Here is a 16960-nt window from a genome sequence, read left to right on the forward strand (position 1 = left end):
TACTAAAGCAGCTTGAATAAGTCACCAATGGTTCACTTATTACAGCAGTATTGTTGTAATACTGGTGCGCCAATTGCGACCCTATCTGGACCGAGATGCCCTACGCACAGTCACCCATGCGCTCGTGACCTCCCGGTTAGACTACTGAAATGCTCTCTACATGGGGCTGCCCTTGAGGACCACTCGGAGGCTTCAGCTGGTGCAGAATGCAGCCACGCGAGTTGTGATGGGGGTTTCCCGATACTCCCATGTAACACCTCTACTCCGCGAGCTGCATTGGCTTCTGGTTGCCCTCCGGGTGAGATTCAAGGTGCTGGTTACGACCTATAAAGCCCTAAATGGCATGGGTCCGGGTTACTTATGGGAGCATCTGCTGCCGGCATCAAGAGTTGGAGTAGATTATCATGGTGGACTTATTCAGTCTATTCTATGATTCTACCCAATCTGCAACCAGGGACTAACTTCCTGACAAACCAGCCCTCCAATGCTTCAAGCATGGAGAAATGGGACATTTCAAGAAAGACTTGAAGGGAAGGTCTGAGATAACAAAATTTAGTCTAAAACTCATGGGTCAGAAAAAACCCACTACCAATAAAGACTTGTATTTAGAATTAATACATATGAAGTGAATAGATGTATCATAGATACATATCCAGCTGTGGCTTGAGGGAATTCTGGAGCTCCAATGTAGAACCAGGGATTTTGAAAAGTAAATTAAATAGCTCTAGAAAAAATTGCTAACAAAAACTCCTTATAGGAGTTGATAAAATACTGTTAGAAGTGTTTTGAAGCACTACTTATAGTTTGTAAGCAGTTATGGAAAATAGTGTTGACCAAACAACTGGAACAGACTAATTTATATAGTTCAAGAGTCAAAGGCACTTCTAAAGAATGCTCAACTACTAAATAATTGCACATATATAAACAATATATGGAATAAGAACCATTAGCAATAAAAGATTTCAGAGAAAGCAGAGGTACCCATGATCACATTGCAAATTTCCACAGGGTAATGGTAAAAATAGTACATTTTAAAAAGGTAAAAGAGGATTTAAAATATATTTATTTTTGCTGTATTGATTACACTAAAAAATTTAATTGCAGGAGTTGCAGTCTATAATGTATTGTAAATTATCCTTTAAAACAGATGTTATCAGACTACAGCACTTCATCTATATGTATGTTGATTAGGAAGCAATAGAACAGAACATGGAACAATAATTTAAGATTGTGATGAAGTGTGTTGAAGTAATCTTATTGAAGGTCAAAGTAGAAGTTACAAAAGATGCTCTTAAAGCTCAGTATTTTTAAAATAGGGTCATGCCAACTGTTGAGAGTTAGTTGGTGTAATGCTTAAACTCAGAGACCATGAGTTCTAGTCCTGCCTTAGGCAGAAATCTAGGTGGGTGATTGGGTCAATCATTCTCTCTCAGACCTAAAACATCAAACCAATTCCCAAAATGATACCAAGAAAACTGAAAGAACATGTCCAGGCAGTTTTTAAGACTGACTTGAAGGCAAACAAAGTTAGCTATTATTACCAATCCAGAACAAATACGGTACATGAAGAAGTAATGGAAGAAAGAGATGACTTTATCTTCCTGGGCTCAAACATTGCTGCAATGGAGACTATAACCATGAAACAGAGTGACATCTACTTTTTGGAGAGAAAGACCATTAGAAATCTACTCAAAAAACATACTGAGAGCAATGATTTCTAAAGATATGGTCTTTCCGGTTATAAACCTGAAATCTGAAAAAAATACACATTGATGCCTTTGTAGTGATGCTGGGGAAAACTGCTGAGAGGATTTTTTTTCCAATAGCATGGTGAATAAATCACTCATTAGAATGATTAGATTACAATATAGAATAAAATAGAATGGAATAGAATAATAACTTTATTGTCACAATGTACACTAATCAGCATACATTAAAATGAAATTTCATTACACACATATATAAGCTGATAGTGAAACTAAGGCTTTTTTATTCATATTACAGAAGCAAGAATTTTTGGAGTAGACTCTGATGTGTGGAAAAATTAAAGGCAATTTAGAGATGCTGCAGTTGTAATTTGTACATTATTTTAATTTTCATTGGGAAAGAAACCCAGATTTAAACATGTCAGCTTATGAACTGGAGAATGTGATAGAGATGCCTGATATTATAAAAAAATAAATTACTTGCTTAGTATTAGCAGTCAGTGTGGAACTAAAATGTTATCACCACATACATGGGGCCTAAGACCTTAATTTAAATACAACTCCTAGGGTTTATAGTGTTGTAACTGATGTCCTGTGAAAGGGAACCATACCCGATTCTAGAATTTTATTATTTACTGAAGGTTTTCCAAACTCAGGATATTATATTTAGTACACCTGTGACTTAGCTTTGAGATTCTTCTATTTTAATCAATGCTGAAAGCATATTACTGCAGAGGTCCCCAACCTTTTGGGCACCATGGACCGGTTCTGAGAAAGGTTTTTCCATGGACAGGATTGTGCGAGGTTTTGTGTGCTGTCTGCATCCCACAGATGGGGTTTTGCTGGTTTGTGCAGACCAGTTGCTGGCATGCCGCAGCCCGGTACTGGTCCATGGACCAGAGGTTGGGAACCCCTGTATTATTGGACTTGCTGCATTTTTAGTTGGAAAATAAATCTATCCCTCCTGTATTGAGCAGAAATAGAAAATACATGTCCTTCGATGAACAAACTGCTATTCTGAGGATTGCACAATGTGGTCACATTCTTACACAAGTCTTACAACAAAACAAAAATGAGGAAGCAGCCTATTCGCCTCTTGAAATACACCTGCAGGGAGTCCAGGATCGTTATTTACATGTTCAGAAATGTCACTTTGGAAAACATTCCCCAAGTGATTGCGAAATAGGAACTGCAACATATTACAGCTTGGCGGTGGGGGGGGGGGAGTTGTCCCCAACTTCAACTCCAAACGCGGTGCAAAACTACGGCCGCCGTGTCTCTGCTTTCCAAACGGCCAGAATGAGCGTGCGCGCGTTAAGTACAGCAGCTTCCTCCTTCCACCGTGTAAAAAAAAAGTCCCCCCTCCCCCTTTCCCCGGATGTCTCAGAATCAGTTCGCGGTTCATGCAAGGCCGCTCTCTCGGAAGTTGGGCCCCGAGATCCCGGCGGTGGCGGCTCCACCGCCGTTTCCAGCCGCTCCGGCAGGACAAAGCTCGGCGAGAACGAGACGCGAATCCTGCCGCGAGCGAAACAGGCAGGCAGGCAGGCCTCGTTTCCCAACGGAGCCCCGACGGGAGCGAGTCTTCGGTCGGGGAAGCAGTTCTTAGGCCAGCCTCCCGCGCCTGCCTTCCCGCTTGTCCCGTAGCCGCTGCCGGGCGGCGGCGGCGGGGTCACGACGGCAGTGGTGGGGTCAGAGGGTAAAGGTCGCTCCCCCAGCATCCTCCGTGCGGGGTGCTCAGCCATCTTGGATCCTCGGGACAAGAAAATTCATGCGGTGAGTTCGGCCCTATTATTCTTCCCCCGCTACCACCTCCTCTGCCGCGGCCCAACTACGAATCTGTCCGGGAATCCGCGGTCGGTCGGGGAAGGGCTTCGGTGGGGTCCGGTGCGGTTTGGGCTCCTTGCGGTCTCTCTCATCCCCTCGGTTTCCGTTTGCTTTTGTCTCTGTGAGGGAGCGGGGGGGGGAAGAGATGTGTGAGGGGAAATAGGAGGGGGAGGAACACGTCGCGGCGGTGGCGCGACGCTTAGCAGGGGAGTGCAGGAGCCCCGAGGCCCAGCCCGCTTGCGTCCTCCCGCTTTTCCTTCCTCGGCGCTCGGAGCAAGGGGGGAGGCCCCGCCGCGGAAGGCAGCACAGGGGAGCCGCGCTCTTCGGGCTGTGGTCCCGCTTTGGCTGCTGCTCCGGCCCCCCCAGCTGCGTTTCCCGCCACAAGCCGCCTCTCGTCTGCATCGCTTGCGGAGGCAGCAGCGCTCGGCCTACTTGTATCTCGCCTTGCCCTTTATGCCTCCGGGGTGCGAGCGCCGTGCGGGGTCCGCGTCGGGGCATCGCGTTCCCCCTGATGCCTGAAACTCGGGGTAAGAAACAGATAATGCAGAATCTTATGTGAGTTTGTGTGTGTGGTGTGTGTGTGTGGCGTGTGCGTGAGAGAGAGAAAGAGAGAGAGAGAGAGAGAGAGAGAGAGTTGGCTCGTAGGTGGACTATTACTTTCAGGGCCTGCTTTCCCGGTGAAGAAGGCCCCGTAACTCGTTGCCCTTAGACCCTGTTGCCTCAAGAACTTCGTCGGACAGCTGTAAAAAAATCTCTTTCCGGCCCAGCGATGTTTGCAGGACAACTTCTAGTTAATCGGTTTCGCTTTTTTTTTTAAATTCGGGACGAGGTGTTGAAGGTCTTGTTTTGGTTTGAAAGCGTTCGTTCTGCAATAAGCACTGCAGCTCCTCGGTGATAAGCTGATACTGGAGTATGCTTAAATGGGCAAATTTAATATATTTTCTCGCTTGCTGCAAAATGCAAGGCGATCCTTTGTTTGCATTGTTGTTGCATATAGGGACGTGATCAGACTTGTCACATTTTAGGGAACAGGAGTTAGGTTTTGGTGAGACAGATTGTTCAGTGCATCCTCTCAGGTTAAAACGTGATGTAATCATTTTCTTATGTGGCAGGTAAGTAAAGGTTAATACCCTGTATATAACAGAAATTTACTCTCTACATTGCAGTTCTATGAACAACTGAAAGTATTACTGTATTTTATACGAGCTTCATCCACTCTTTCCCTGCTTTTTAAATAATAAGGTGCCTTTTAAAATTAAAATTAGCATGTGTCATGTAGTGTTCTTGGTATCAGTTTTTGCCTCTTAAACTCTTGGAAAGTTTTCAAGAGTGTCAAAATATCCTACCTAGACAACTGATTACTTTAATGCCGTGCACATTTTTTTTTTTGCTTTTGGGGGAAGACACTATTGTTGCAAATGAAGAAGTGCATTGCAGTTCACAAAACCTTGTAACCTGTAACCTGTAAATGTAAAGTGTAGAATTCTGAAGTGCCTGTAGGAGCTTGCTGTATTCTTAACAGCAATTTGATTTATTGTTTAATTTCCAGGAAGTGTGAGGTGTAAGTAAAATACTATATGAATTGCTTTATGGTTTGTAAATATTTAGCAAAGCATTTGTAAGGAATGTAGTTATCTCTTCTTTAGTTGCTCAAACTCTCCCCTCCCCCCAATAGCTAAACCACAAACAGGGTTTCCCTGTCAAACTGAAAAACTGATTAAAAATCACAACGCCAGTTTTTAAAACTTTGTTCAGTTCTGGTACTATGTAGTGGATTTGGGAATGATGGTAGATAATTTGGAATCTATTTTTTAATCTTTGAACATACAGCTTGAGAAAATCTATTTTTAGGACAGGTACAGAGGCTCTGTGGTTACTGTTTTTCAGCTGTAAGGTATAAGGGTTTTCAGAATCTGAACTAAACAGTTAAGCACCCTTCCTTAGACTTCTAATAGTTTAAAAGCAGTTTAGTGTAGCTGTTAATGTACTAGACAAGAAAATGAGAAAATGGGAGTCCAATCCTGCCTTAGGCATGGAACCTGGCTGGGTGACTTTGAGCACTGTTTCTCAAATCAATTCATCTCACATAGTTGTGAGGAAAATGGAAAGGAGGATTGTAGATTCTGCCTTGAGTTGAACAAAATAAAGCCAGGATGGAAATCTAACCAATCTTTATTAATTGTATAGCTTCAATGGCAGTTCAGCAATATTTATATTTCTTACATATCTGTAATAAGAATTACTGTTTACATGGATGAAGATATAATTAAATAAGAATTTTAAAATATGTAAAGCTCATAATTTTAAACAACACATGAAAAACTATCAACATAACATTGCAGAAAATTATTAGTGAATATCAACTATTGATTAGGCTGTTCTTACATTTTAAAATTTTTATACTGTAAACATAGATTTTTCTTTGAGGCTTTTCTGTAGATTGAGTACATGGTTTTTTTCCCACCAAGTTTTACCTTGAAGAATCTATAGTCAGAATTCATTATCTTTCTGCTTACTGTGATACTGGAGTGCAATGTATATTGTCTGTTACTGTGTGCGACATTTTATAAAATTAAGTCTGTTGGAAATATGAGGAATGGTTTAATACTGTAGAAAAATTGATTAGTATTTTAAATGTTTTGTGTTAATACTGATAGAACACTCAAATCATTAAGTTTTTTGTTAAATATAGGCTCGTGCTAAGACATAATGTATAGTAGATTGTTTTTGGTTTTCTGTGTTATTTATTCAATTATCTAATTTATACAACTGCCCATCTCACAAACGAGACTGGCCAGTGTACAACAAAACAAATATGTTAATAATAATAAAGCCCCTTCACTAGTTTATCAGTAAGTCCCCTGGTGTCCCAGATCTGCTAACATAACCATCTTTGGAGATCTTTAGAAGCTCAGGAGAGATGGGACCATTATCACTCCAGGGTGAGAAGATTCCACAACATGGACCGCTGTTATGTGTAAACTATACTTTTTCTTTGTATGTTGCTTGAATCTAGCCAGTTGTGATTAATTTGACAAATTGTAACTTAAGTGTGATAAGTGGTCCAACATAAAAAGTGTGTTGCGTAATATGTTGCTGAAATAAAAACTACTACTCTCATTTGTACCCATTTGTAATATGGCTTTCAGTGTCAGTGTCCCTCTAAATGTTAATGTAACTTTGAGACACCAAATAGTTGTTTCCCCTGCAATAGGGTTTGAAGATGCAGTTAGTATAACTGACTTTATTTGAACTGTTCAGATACATATTTTTATTTTTTTAATGAAACTTGAATATATTAACTAACTCACATACCATGGTACTCTGATTTGTTTTAGCCATGCATATTGCAGGTTGTGAATCTAAGCAGTAAGAGGTTTACTTAATGAAACACAACATAAATGCATTTCTCTGTGCATTCCTCTATTATATTGACATTTAACTATTGAATATTGAATATTACAAACAAATTAACATGACTTGGTTTGTTTGGCATATGAAGCGCTTTTTTGTTTCATTTTTCTGTTTGCAAATAATGAGCAAAGAGTATGGACTTATTCACACCACAGCTTGTTAAAGCAGGATTCTGTGATATTTTGATAAATTCCTCACAATATTTTCTAAAATTCCTATTGTATTTTTTTCTTTTTTAAAAAACGATTTAAGGCAGTTTAGTATCTAATAACTATTATTTCTAATACATAGATTGCTACATTCTGTAAACAACATGTTTACAATCAGTACAGTTATGTGTACTGTATATGCATTGGGCACTCCTACTATGTGGTTTATATACAATTTTTAATGTGGCTCAAATTTTGTAAATATAAGTTGGAAACAGTACATGTTCTCCAGATTCTCAGGCATTCTGACGTGCTTAGGATGTTCTACAATACATTTGATGTGATAGAGATAATTTTGAGTATTAAAACAGATAAGGCTATTTGAATATTGGGATTAAAAAATTGGGAAATATCAAAATTTAACATAATTAAAGAAGAATATCTTGATTTTTTAAATTGCTTCTCTCTTAGTTGCATTTGCCAGAGTGCGTTAACTGATCAAGTATATTGCATTTTTTGAGTTTTAAAGAATTAGTACAATCCTATATAGGTGGTTAAATGGAACTTAGTTTCAAGTAATTCAGTCTAGGATTGTAGTCTGAGGTACTGGTTAACAAATCTTACAACATTTACTTTATTGATGAGTTTCTGAAGAAATATTAAACTTCATGATTAGGTATTGTGTGCTGATTCTAGATTTGCAGGTAGTTGAAAAATATGTGAATTGATGTTTGCACATAATCAGGTGCATATGTAGTTTCCCTATCTAAAAGATTAATATTGAAAACTTTTATCTACATGTTAATAATCTAGTTTACAAAGCTCTGGCAGATCCTGTGGTAACTACAGTATACACGTATCCTGCTTTTATACTTCAAATCTCCCTTTTTACTTATTAAAATATTCATATTTTATCTGGTAATATTTCAATACTAAAAATCAGTATTTTTCAGAAAGCTAACCTAAAATTAAGCACAGCTACATTTTAAAAAAAGAGGAAATGTATCTTTAAGTTTATTCACTCTTTTTAAAAAAATACTGTAAATCTGGGCATTTTATTTAAATTGTTTGATTTAGTTTATTAAAGTTTATTATACTTTCTACAGGAATTGTTTGAAAGGTGGCCATTATGAAGGGATGTCCTTTCTGAACTAAAAAAAATAATATTGTAGGGGCTGCATACTATTTGATGAGAACTTTTTTCAGTAGGTTAAATGATTGCCTTATCTTGGCTGGGAGATTAGTTGCCACAGGACACCATCAGCCTAGCCCTTTTTTCACTTCCTTTGATTTGAAGTAATCACTAGGAAGAAGCTTGTGTGTGTGTGTGTGTGTATGTGTGTATAACCATTTGCTGATCAAGTCATTGTAAATTATAGAAAAGCAGCTAGTAAAGATAGCTGACAACCCTGCTTATATCCAAGAAAGTACCGTTTCCCAAAAAGTATAGCCTACCCCAAAAATAAGCCCTAGCTTGATTTTTGGGATGGGCCTAATATAAGCCCTACCCCAAAAATAAGCCCTACTTTTGGGGTGAGGCACACAACAAAAATCAAGCTAGGGTGGGGGGGTGGATCTGCCCCACGTGCCCCACACCCACTTACCTCACAGCCAGGCCTCTTGCTGTCCACTTCTTCTGCAGCCAGGCCTGCATTTCTCAGTCACAGGCCTTTCCGGAAGGCCTCTGCAGCCAAGAACCAAGCTATGGAAGGCTGCAGTGGCATTCCAGAAAGCCTGACTCTGAAATGCGGGCCGGAATGCAGCTGCTCCTTCGGCTGCAGAAGAAGTGGGCTGGCTGGGCAGGGCGGTCGGTGCCGGAGATGAGTATAAAAGACCCCCCCCTGAAAATAAGACCTAGTGCCTCTTTTGGAGGCAAAAAAAAAGACCCTGTCTTACTTTTGGGGAAACATGGTATATAACAGCGATGGCGAACCTTTTAGAGACCGAATGCCCACACCACAACCCAAAACCCACTTATTTATCGGAAAGTGCCAGGGCCGCATAAGCATTGTGGTGCCCTCAGGGGGAGCATGGGGGCTTGGCCCACTGGGTGGGTGTGGCTACAGTTGTCACGGCAGACTGGATGGGCGTGGCTGGGGTGGGCATGGCCACCTCGATGATGCTCATGGGGGGGACGCCTGTGGGGGCTGGGCAGGGTTGGGGGAGATCCAGGGGCTCTCTGGTGGGTGGGGTGGTGGGCAGGAGGCCCAGCATAGATGGGGGGAGGCATGCAATCCTAGCCGGGACTGGGGGCCCATGGCGCCAATGAGGATCCGGCCTTCCCTGCTTGCGGTGGCCTTTGGCTTCCTAGGTGTGGGCGTGCTCTACCGCCTCTACTTGGGCTTGCCAGCCGGCCGCTTTTTCTCCTTTGTGCTGGGTGGGGCTGCCGCTCTGGGCGGCAGCCCAATGGACCTGCACAAGCTGCTGGCAGCAACGGCACGCATGCCCACAGAGAGGGCTCTGAGTGCCACCTCTGGCACACGTGCCATAGGTTCGCCACCACTGGTATATGAAGCACAACACAGATTTGGTGCTGTAGATTTTACTGTAAATCATCCAAAGAGTGCTGTTGCATTTTTACGTGCTTTCGAACTGCTAGGTTGGCAGAAGCTGGGACAAGTAACAGCCGCTCACTCTGTTACGCGGCACTTGGGATTCGACCCGTCAAACTGCCGTCCTTCTGATCAACAGGCTGAGCATCCTAACCCACTGAGCCACCGTGTCCCTCCTTGAAACTATAGTTGAAAATATAATGTTTCATCTATAGAAACAAGTACATTTTCCAAGAAAGTAAATACTATCTCTATTAAGGATTTCTCAGTAAATATTTGAAATATGAGAATAAGAAGGGAAGCATTCTCATTTTTTATTTGAGGCCCAAAGTGCAAAAAATAAAAGAAAAAACTTCTGAAGAGTAAAATACTTAGTGGCTTTTAAAATTACATAACTTTTATATATTTTTTTCTTTGAAGATTTAGATCTAAAGCAGAAATGGTACCCAAATGCTATAGTAATTCTGTCACTGGATCTATTAAATAACATTTGTAAAAGTTGGAAAAAAGTAATTAATAAAATTGCCAATTATAAACATGTTTAGATTCTACAAGTGCAATCTGGAAATCTGCCAAACGTTCAGTAATGTGATAAAGCACGTGTAGCAGAATCTCTTCTTGCTTTTCATTTTTTAGGTACTTATATCTTTTTCATCTAATGGAGGAATTCAAAGATAAAATTTATATGATCAAAAGATTAAAAAATCATGCAGGAAACTTTCTGAAGGTGATTCTTAGCAGAAATTTAAAATTGAAAATGTATTACTCATTAAATCTGACCAGACTAGAAATTTTTATTTACGTTTATTTATTTAGTTTTTAATAAGTAAATTTTGCTTGCTGGAATGAAGTGGTATAATAATAAAGTCAGCTAATTTTACATATAATTATTGGGGTAGTTGAATTAAATGAAAATCCATTTAATAATAATACAAATTGTAAATGAATATCTGAATTTCCTCCTTTTATGTTTGACTGCCTCATCACCTCTAATAAAATTTTTCTTTATGTTACATTCCCAATAACATCAAATTTAATTTCCTTGTCTTTCTCATTTCCGTGTGTAACAGAACACCCGCATCTATCAGTTCTGGTCTTGAGCAGATTTCTTCATTTGGTTCTATTTGATAATCTCTCTTCTTCAGTGAAATTTAAATAGATAGGGAAATAGTATTTTAGTGTGCAGTTATTAAGAATCTTCTAATTTTGCTGTTTTGTCATCTTAATGTACAGAAAGAATGGAAAAAGGCTATAAAATAATAAAAGCATGTTACCTACAGGAAGTCAGTTTAGTATTTTAACACTTTATTAAACTGTGACCACACAAAATAATATTGATTGGTCTTGTATTACATTGATAGACAACTAATTCATAAAAAATAAAATGAACACGCACCAGAGATTCAGGATGTAAACCTGGGATTGCAAATTATTTTTCCAACATTGAAGAGTAATCATGTTTCTGTGCTTTATAAGCCAGTAATTATTCATATGGTAAAGTTTTTAATACCGTGTTTCCCGAAAATAAAACCGGGTCTTATATTAATTTTTGTTCCAAAATATGTATTAGGGCTTATTTTCCAGTTAGGGCTTATATTCGGGGAAACACGGTATATAATTTAAATATACTTTCATTTATTTAAACTGTATCAATCACTTTAAGACCATATTAACAAATTTTAATCAAATTTCAAATCAGAATAGGGTCATTATAAGACAAGCCCATATTATGAGAAAGTGCTTCCTTAACCATTTTATACTTTTGCATAATGAAATTAATCAGTCCTTTTAAAACATTTTCTGATATGGCTAATCAATGAAAAAATAGTTGAATTAGACTCCTCTCTAGTTCATAAAGAACATTTTTAATAATTTAAAGGTATTTAGCCATAGATTTGTTAATATGTATATTCTAACTCTTTATTAAGGATTACCTGCAAATAATACATGTAGTTTTCAGTTTATGATTGGTGACTTAAAAACCATTCAAAGTTACAATGGACTTGGAAGTTAAGACTGCTGCCCTACTGCCACAGTCACATGATCACATTTCAAGTGCTTGGCAACTGATGACTGATTGTAATGCTCTGGTCATGTGACTGAATTTTGTGATGTTTGCTGTTTTCTGGCAGAACATGCCATTAGATAAGCTGGATTTGGACTTTCAGCCATGATTCTCTTAATGACTATGGTGACTTGCTTAACAAGCATTATAAAATGGTCATAAAATCAAGTCAGCTCAAGGGGTCTCTTGACTTATGAGCAAAATTCCAGGTTCAATTGTTAATTGTCAGTTATTATCTATACATACAATCACCGTATTCTTCAGAATCATACTAATAATAATTTTAAATTTTGCTACTGCATTAAGACCAAATTGTGAAATCAAGGTATGATAAATTCAATAATTAAGATCTGGTTTAAAATTTTATGCAATCCAAATTCCTCTTGTAATAAATCATATGGTTAACCAATAATGGTAATAAGCTCATAATACAGATTTATATGGTTAATTATCCTGGACTTTCTTCTCCCCAGTGCTGTTTTCAGGCTCTGGCTGTCCCAAGGGATAGTTTTATCTTGTGAGCAAAGGTCAAAATTACACTTCTGTCCCAATAGCTGCTAAATGTACCTTGTAGCCTTTTATGTACAGTAGAAATCCAATACTGTAGAGTTGTGACTAAATGTAGAGCCAAGACCCTCCCATGTTGTCAAAGGGGATGCATAATAACTTTGTAATTATTCTTTTTTTTTAACCTGATCAGTTATCTTCCATAAAGAGATAGAAAACAGCATTCTAAACTGCTTTATAGAATTTTGTTCCCATTTATCTAGAGAGAAAAAGACTATAATGTTTTTGCAACACAAGAGAATCTTACTTTACTTTCTAAGGTAGGCATGTCAAACTGCCGGCCCACGGGCTGGATGCATCATACTGAAACTGCACCCACCCCATTGCCGGCAATGGGTGGAAAAGTTGCGATACGTCGTGCGACGTCATGTGACGTTGCGAGTTTGACATGCCTGTTCTAAGGTAATGCTGATGTGCCTTTTTTTCTCACTCAGACTTTTTGAACCCACCTTTGCTCAAAAACAAGGTCCAAACTATGACTGCACATGTAACCTAAGGCAACCCCATGGTTGGCATGGACGACATGAACCCACTACTGAAGCAAATCCTGGAGGCTGGGATATGAAAATTGAAGTAATCCAATATGAATAATCTTCAAGGGCAGCCACATGTGGAACAAATTATAATAGTCCAGCTGTGAGTTGACAAGGACATAAGTGACCATGTCAAACCTGGCCCATAAAATGTAATTGTGCAAAGGCTCTCCACAAGTTAGCTGAGTCCAGGAGAACCCCCAGGATTGTGACTCCTCCATCAAGAGTGGAAGTATTTCCAGCTCTGTCCATTTTGTTAGGTTTTAGCTAGAATATATTTTCCAACACCCAGGTTCTGATCGTCCCCAAACAACAGATCAGGGCCATTGTTGCAATACTGTTTGGCTTAAGGTGGGAATATATAATTGAGTATCATCTGTATACTGATGATATTTCACCTCATGCTAATGGACCTCTCCAGGCAGCTTCATGTAAGTATTTGTACAGCAAGAAAAGTGCCAAACCATGTGTTTGTAAAAGAGCATTATAAAATTGGCATTTTTATTTTCTGTAACATTTCTACTAATCCTAATCATAGGATTTCTCCCCCCCCCAGTAACATATTGATTTACGTTAAACTTTATGTTTTGTATTTATTTCTTGTAATTTGTTTCAGAGGAATATAAAAGTTTTACAACCTGTCAGCAAAATCAATTAAATGTCAATTCTAAATTCTTTTAAAATAACATACCTTGTTTAGTTTGATTATATGACCTTGTTCAGATCATATAGCAACTAGAGATAACTCAGAACATTCCCCCTAAATACTTATTACAGTGTCTTAAATATAATTCCACCCTGTTTTGATGTCCTAATATTCTTACCATACTATAACTGTATTACATAATGCTAGTCTATGTCACATTATTTACAGCACTATGATTTTCTCTGAAGCTAAGATGACAACAGAGATGAAAACAATAAAATGCTCCATTTTAAGCTTGCTTGTGGACCTCATGTTCATGGCCAGTTCCTAAAATTAGTTTAGTTTAGTTTAGCCCTAACAAGCAGGCATATACATAGAATGAAGGCTACTGCTAAGCTTGTAAGCCGCCCTGAGTCTTCGGAGAAGGGCGGGATATAAATGGAATTAAAATAAATAAAATAAATAAATAATAATTCCAAAAACTGTTTGGAGATTCACTTAAAAATGTTCCTCAAGAATTAGTTATTAGGTGACTTATTAATTATATTAGAACAAGGTAACTTATTCTAGATTATTTTACAATTTAAAGAAAATGAAACTTCTTGAATCTTAAATTTATTATATGCAGTTGTATATGCAATTATTTAGAGGATAGGAAGGCCTGGAGGAACATTGTCCATAGGGTCGCGATTGGTCGGACACGACTTCGCAACTAACAACAACAAAAATGCAATTATTATTACTATTATTATTATTATTACATTTTTTTATTGAAAAAAATCCCCTCTCCCTCCCCTCCCCCTCCCTCTCCCCCCTCCCCCCCTCCCCCCCGACTTCCCAGAGCTAAATACAAGGTATATATATAAAAAAAACAATCATAAACAACCATATACTAAAAACCATAAACTCTAAAATCCATCACTCTCTAGCTTATATAGGATAAAACAAACCTTAGTAATATTAAATATATAGAGAGAAGCTAAAATAGAAAAAGAAAAAAAAGAAAGAAGACTTATTCAAATGCTACATGAAACTTCTTAACCCTATACTTGTTCTGGATAAACTCAATCCATTTTCTCCATTCCATAATATAACGTTCTTGCGAGTGATCTTTCAAATAAGCCGAAATCTTCGCCATTTCTGCCAGGTCGGAGACCTTTAAAGTCCACTCTTCTATGGTCGGCAGTTCCTCTTTCTTCCAATACTGACCTATCAAAAGTCTTGCTGCCGTAATTAAATTTAACATCAATTTAGTGTCCACAACCGTAGCATCCGTAATTATTCCCAACAAGAAAAGTTGCGGACAAAACTTTATCCTTTGCTTAAAAATCTTCTGCATATTCCACCAAATTTTTATCCAGAAAACCTTGATCTTTTTACAAGTCCACCATACATGAAAATATGTTGCATCTTCATCACCACATCTCCAGCATTTTGGCTGATAATTCGGATACATACTTGCAAGCTTTTTAGGATCTAGATGCCATCTATAAAACATTTTATAAAAGTTCTCTCTTAAATTTTGAGCTTGTGTAAATTTTACGTTCCTCACCCAAATCTTTTCCCACGTGTCCATTGTGATAACTTCCTGGATATTTTGGGCCCATTTTATCATACAATCCTTAACAAGTTCTGTTTCTGAATCAATCTCTATCAATGCAAGATATATTCGTTTAATATGTGCTGGTCCCTGATTTCTAATTTGCTTTATCAGATTTTCATCAGTCATTGTGAAACCATTTTTCTGATCTTCTTTCCACCTGGCCCGTAGCTGAGTATATTGAAACCAATTTTGAACAATCTTCTCGTCCCGCAAGAGACTATATGGCTTCAAACACCAAACATTTCTTTCCAAGCTTAGGATCTCCTTGTACGTAGTCACATCATGTTTGAAACCAGCATGTATATTTTCTATTGCATGTTTTGGAATTGCCCACAATGGTATCTTACAATCTAACTTATGTCTGTACTTCTTCCAAACTCTCAGCAATGCCTGTCTTAAAATATGCACTCTAAACACATTATCTACCTTCTTATCATACAACAAATATGCATGCCAGCCAAACAACAAGTCGTGGCCCTCAAGATTTAATAATCTCTCTGGTGTCAAATTAATCCAATCACTTATACCTGCTAACGCAGCAGCTTCATAATATAATTTAAAATTAGGCATTTTAAGACCACCTCTTTCACAAGTATCCTGCATAATCTTAAGTTTAACTCGTGGCCTTTTCCCTGCCCAAACAAATTTGTTGATACCTCTCTGCCATTCCTCCAAATTAGAATCTTTCTTAAGAACCGGTATCATTTGAAATAAAAATAAAAATTTAGGCAGGACATTCATTTTTACTGCTGCGATTCGCCCCAACAAAGACAATTGCAGTTTTTCCCAACTCTCCATTTCTTTTTGGATTTTTCCCCATAATTTTTCATAGTTATTTTTATATAATTTTGTATTAGAGGGCGACAAAAACACCCCCAAATATTTAACCCTTTTGACAATCTCAAATCCAGTTGACCCTTCTAAAAGGGCCTTTTGCGATGCTGTCATGTTTTTAGCCAAAATTTTGGTTTTCTGTGCATTAACTTTAAATCCAGAAACCTTCCCATATTGCATTATTATCTCCATCAGGTCCACAACAGAACTCTCCGGCTGGGTCACTGTAACAACCAGATCGTCTGCGAACGCTCTCAATCTATAATCCTGATCTCTAATCTGTATACCCTTAATTCTTTCCGAATTTCGTATTTTTACCAATAATATCTCCAATGTTAACACAAATAACAAGGGCGATAACGGACACCCTTGCCTTGTGCCCTTCTCAATATTACATACTTCTGTCAGGCTATTGTTAACTATTATTCGGGCTGTTTGTTTTTGATATAATGCCCTGATTGGTTGCAAAAATTTATCCCCAAAATTCATTTTGTCTAAAACTTTCATCAAAAATTGCCAATTCAATTGATCAAAAGCTTTTTCAGCGTCTAAAAAAATTAGCGCCGCAGGAATCTGGTTGTTCCTTTCCAAAAATTCCAACACATCTACTATATGCCTCACATTATTTTTCATTTGCCTACCACTAATAAACCCAGTTTGATCCCCATGAATCACCCGTTGCAGAACCCTCATCAATCTATTAGCCAACACCTTAGCAAATATCTTATAGTCTGTATTTAATAGTGATATCGGTCTATAGTTTTTAACTTGAGTAGCTTCTTGGTCTTCCTTCGGAATCAAAGAGATAAAGGCAGTTCTCCAAGATGGAGGCACCTTTCCCCCTCTCTGGATTGTCTGGAACAATTCCTTTAACGGTTTAACCATCTCTAATTGTAAATTTTTGTAGTAGGCCGCAGTCAAACCATCTGTACCTGGCGCTTTGTCTACCTTCAACTCCTTAATTACTGTAAATATTTCTTCTTCTGTAATCAGTTGATTAATCTCCTCTTTTTGTACTTGTGTAAGCACCGGGATGCTAGCATTCTCCAAATATTCATCAATGTCCT

General features: G+C 38.3%; 1 protein-coding gene across 5 annotated transcripts in view; it reads left to right on the forward strand.

Annotated features, from left to right (window-relative positions):
• Positions 1-2038: 2038 nt before the first annotated feature.
• CNOT2 (CCR4-NOT transcription complex subunit 2) overlaps positions 2039-16960 on the forward strand; it is a 74618-nt gene continuing 59696 nt past the window's right edge. For 3 of the 5 annotated variants that reach the window (XM_083366452.1, XM_083366454.1, XM_083366455.1), the window contains exon 1: positions 2039-3479. The gene's annotated coding sequence lies outside the window, so the exon portion shown is untranslated. Of the gene's footprint in view, positions 3480-3713; positions 4058-16960 lie in introns of those variants that run through there. The other 2 variants (XM_083366453.1, XM_083366456.1) reach the window with 1 other exon arrangement.

This window comes from Vipera ursinii, assembly GCF_947247035.1.
Source record: "Vipera ursinii genome assembly, chromosome: 6".
NCBI classification, from domain to species: Eukaryota; Metazoa; Chordata; class Lepidosauria; order Squamata; family Viperidae; genus Vipera; species Vipera ursinii.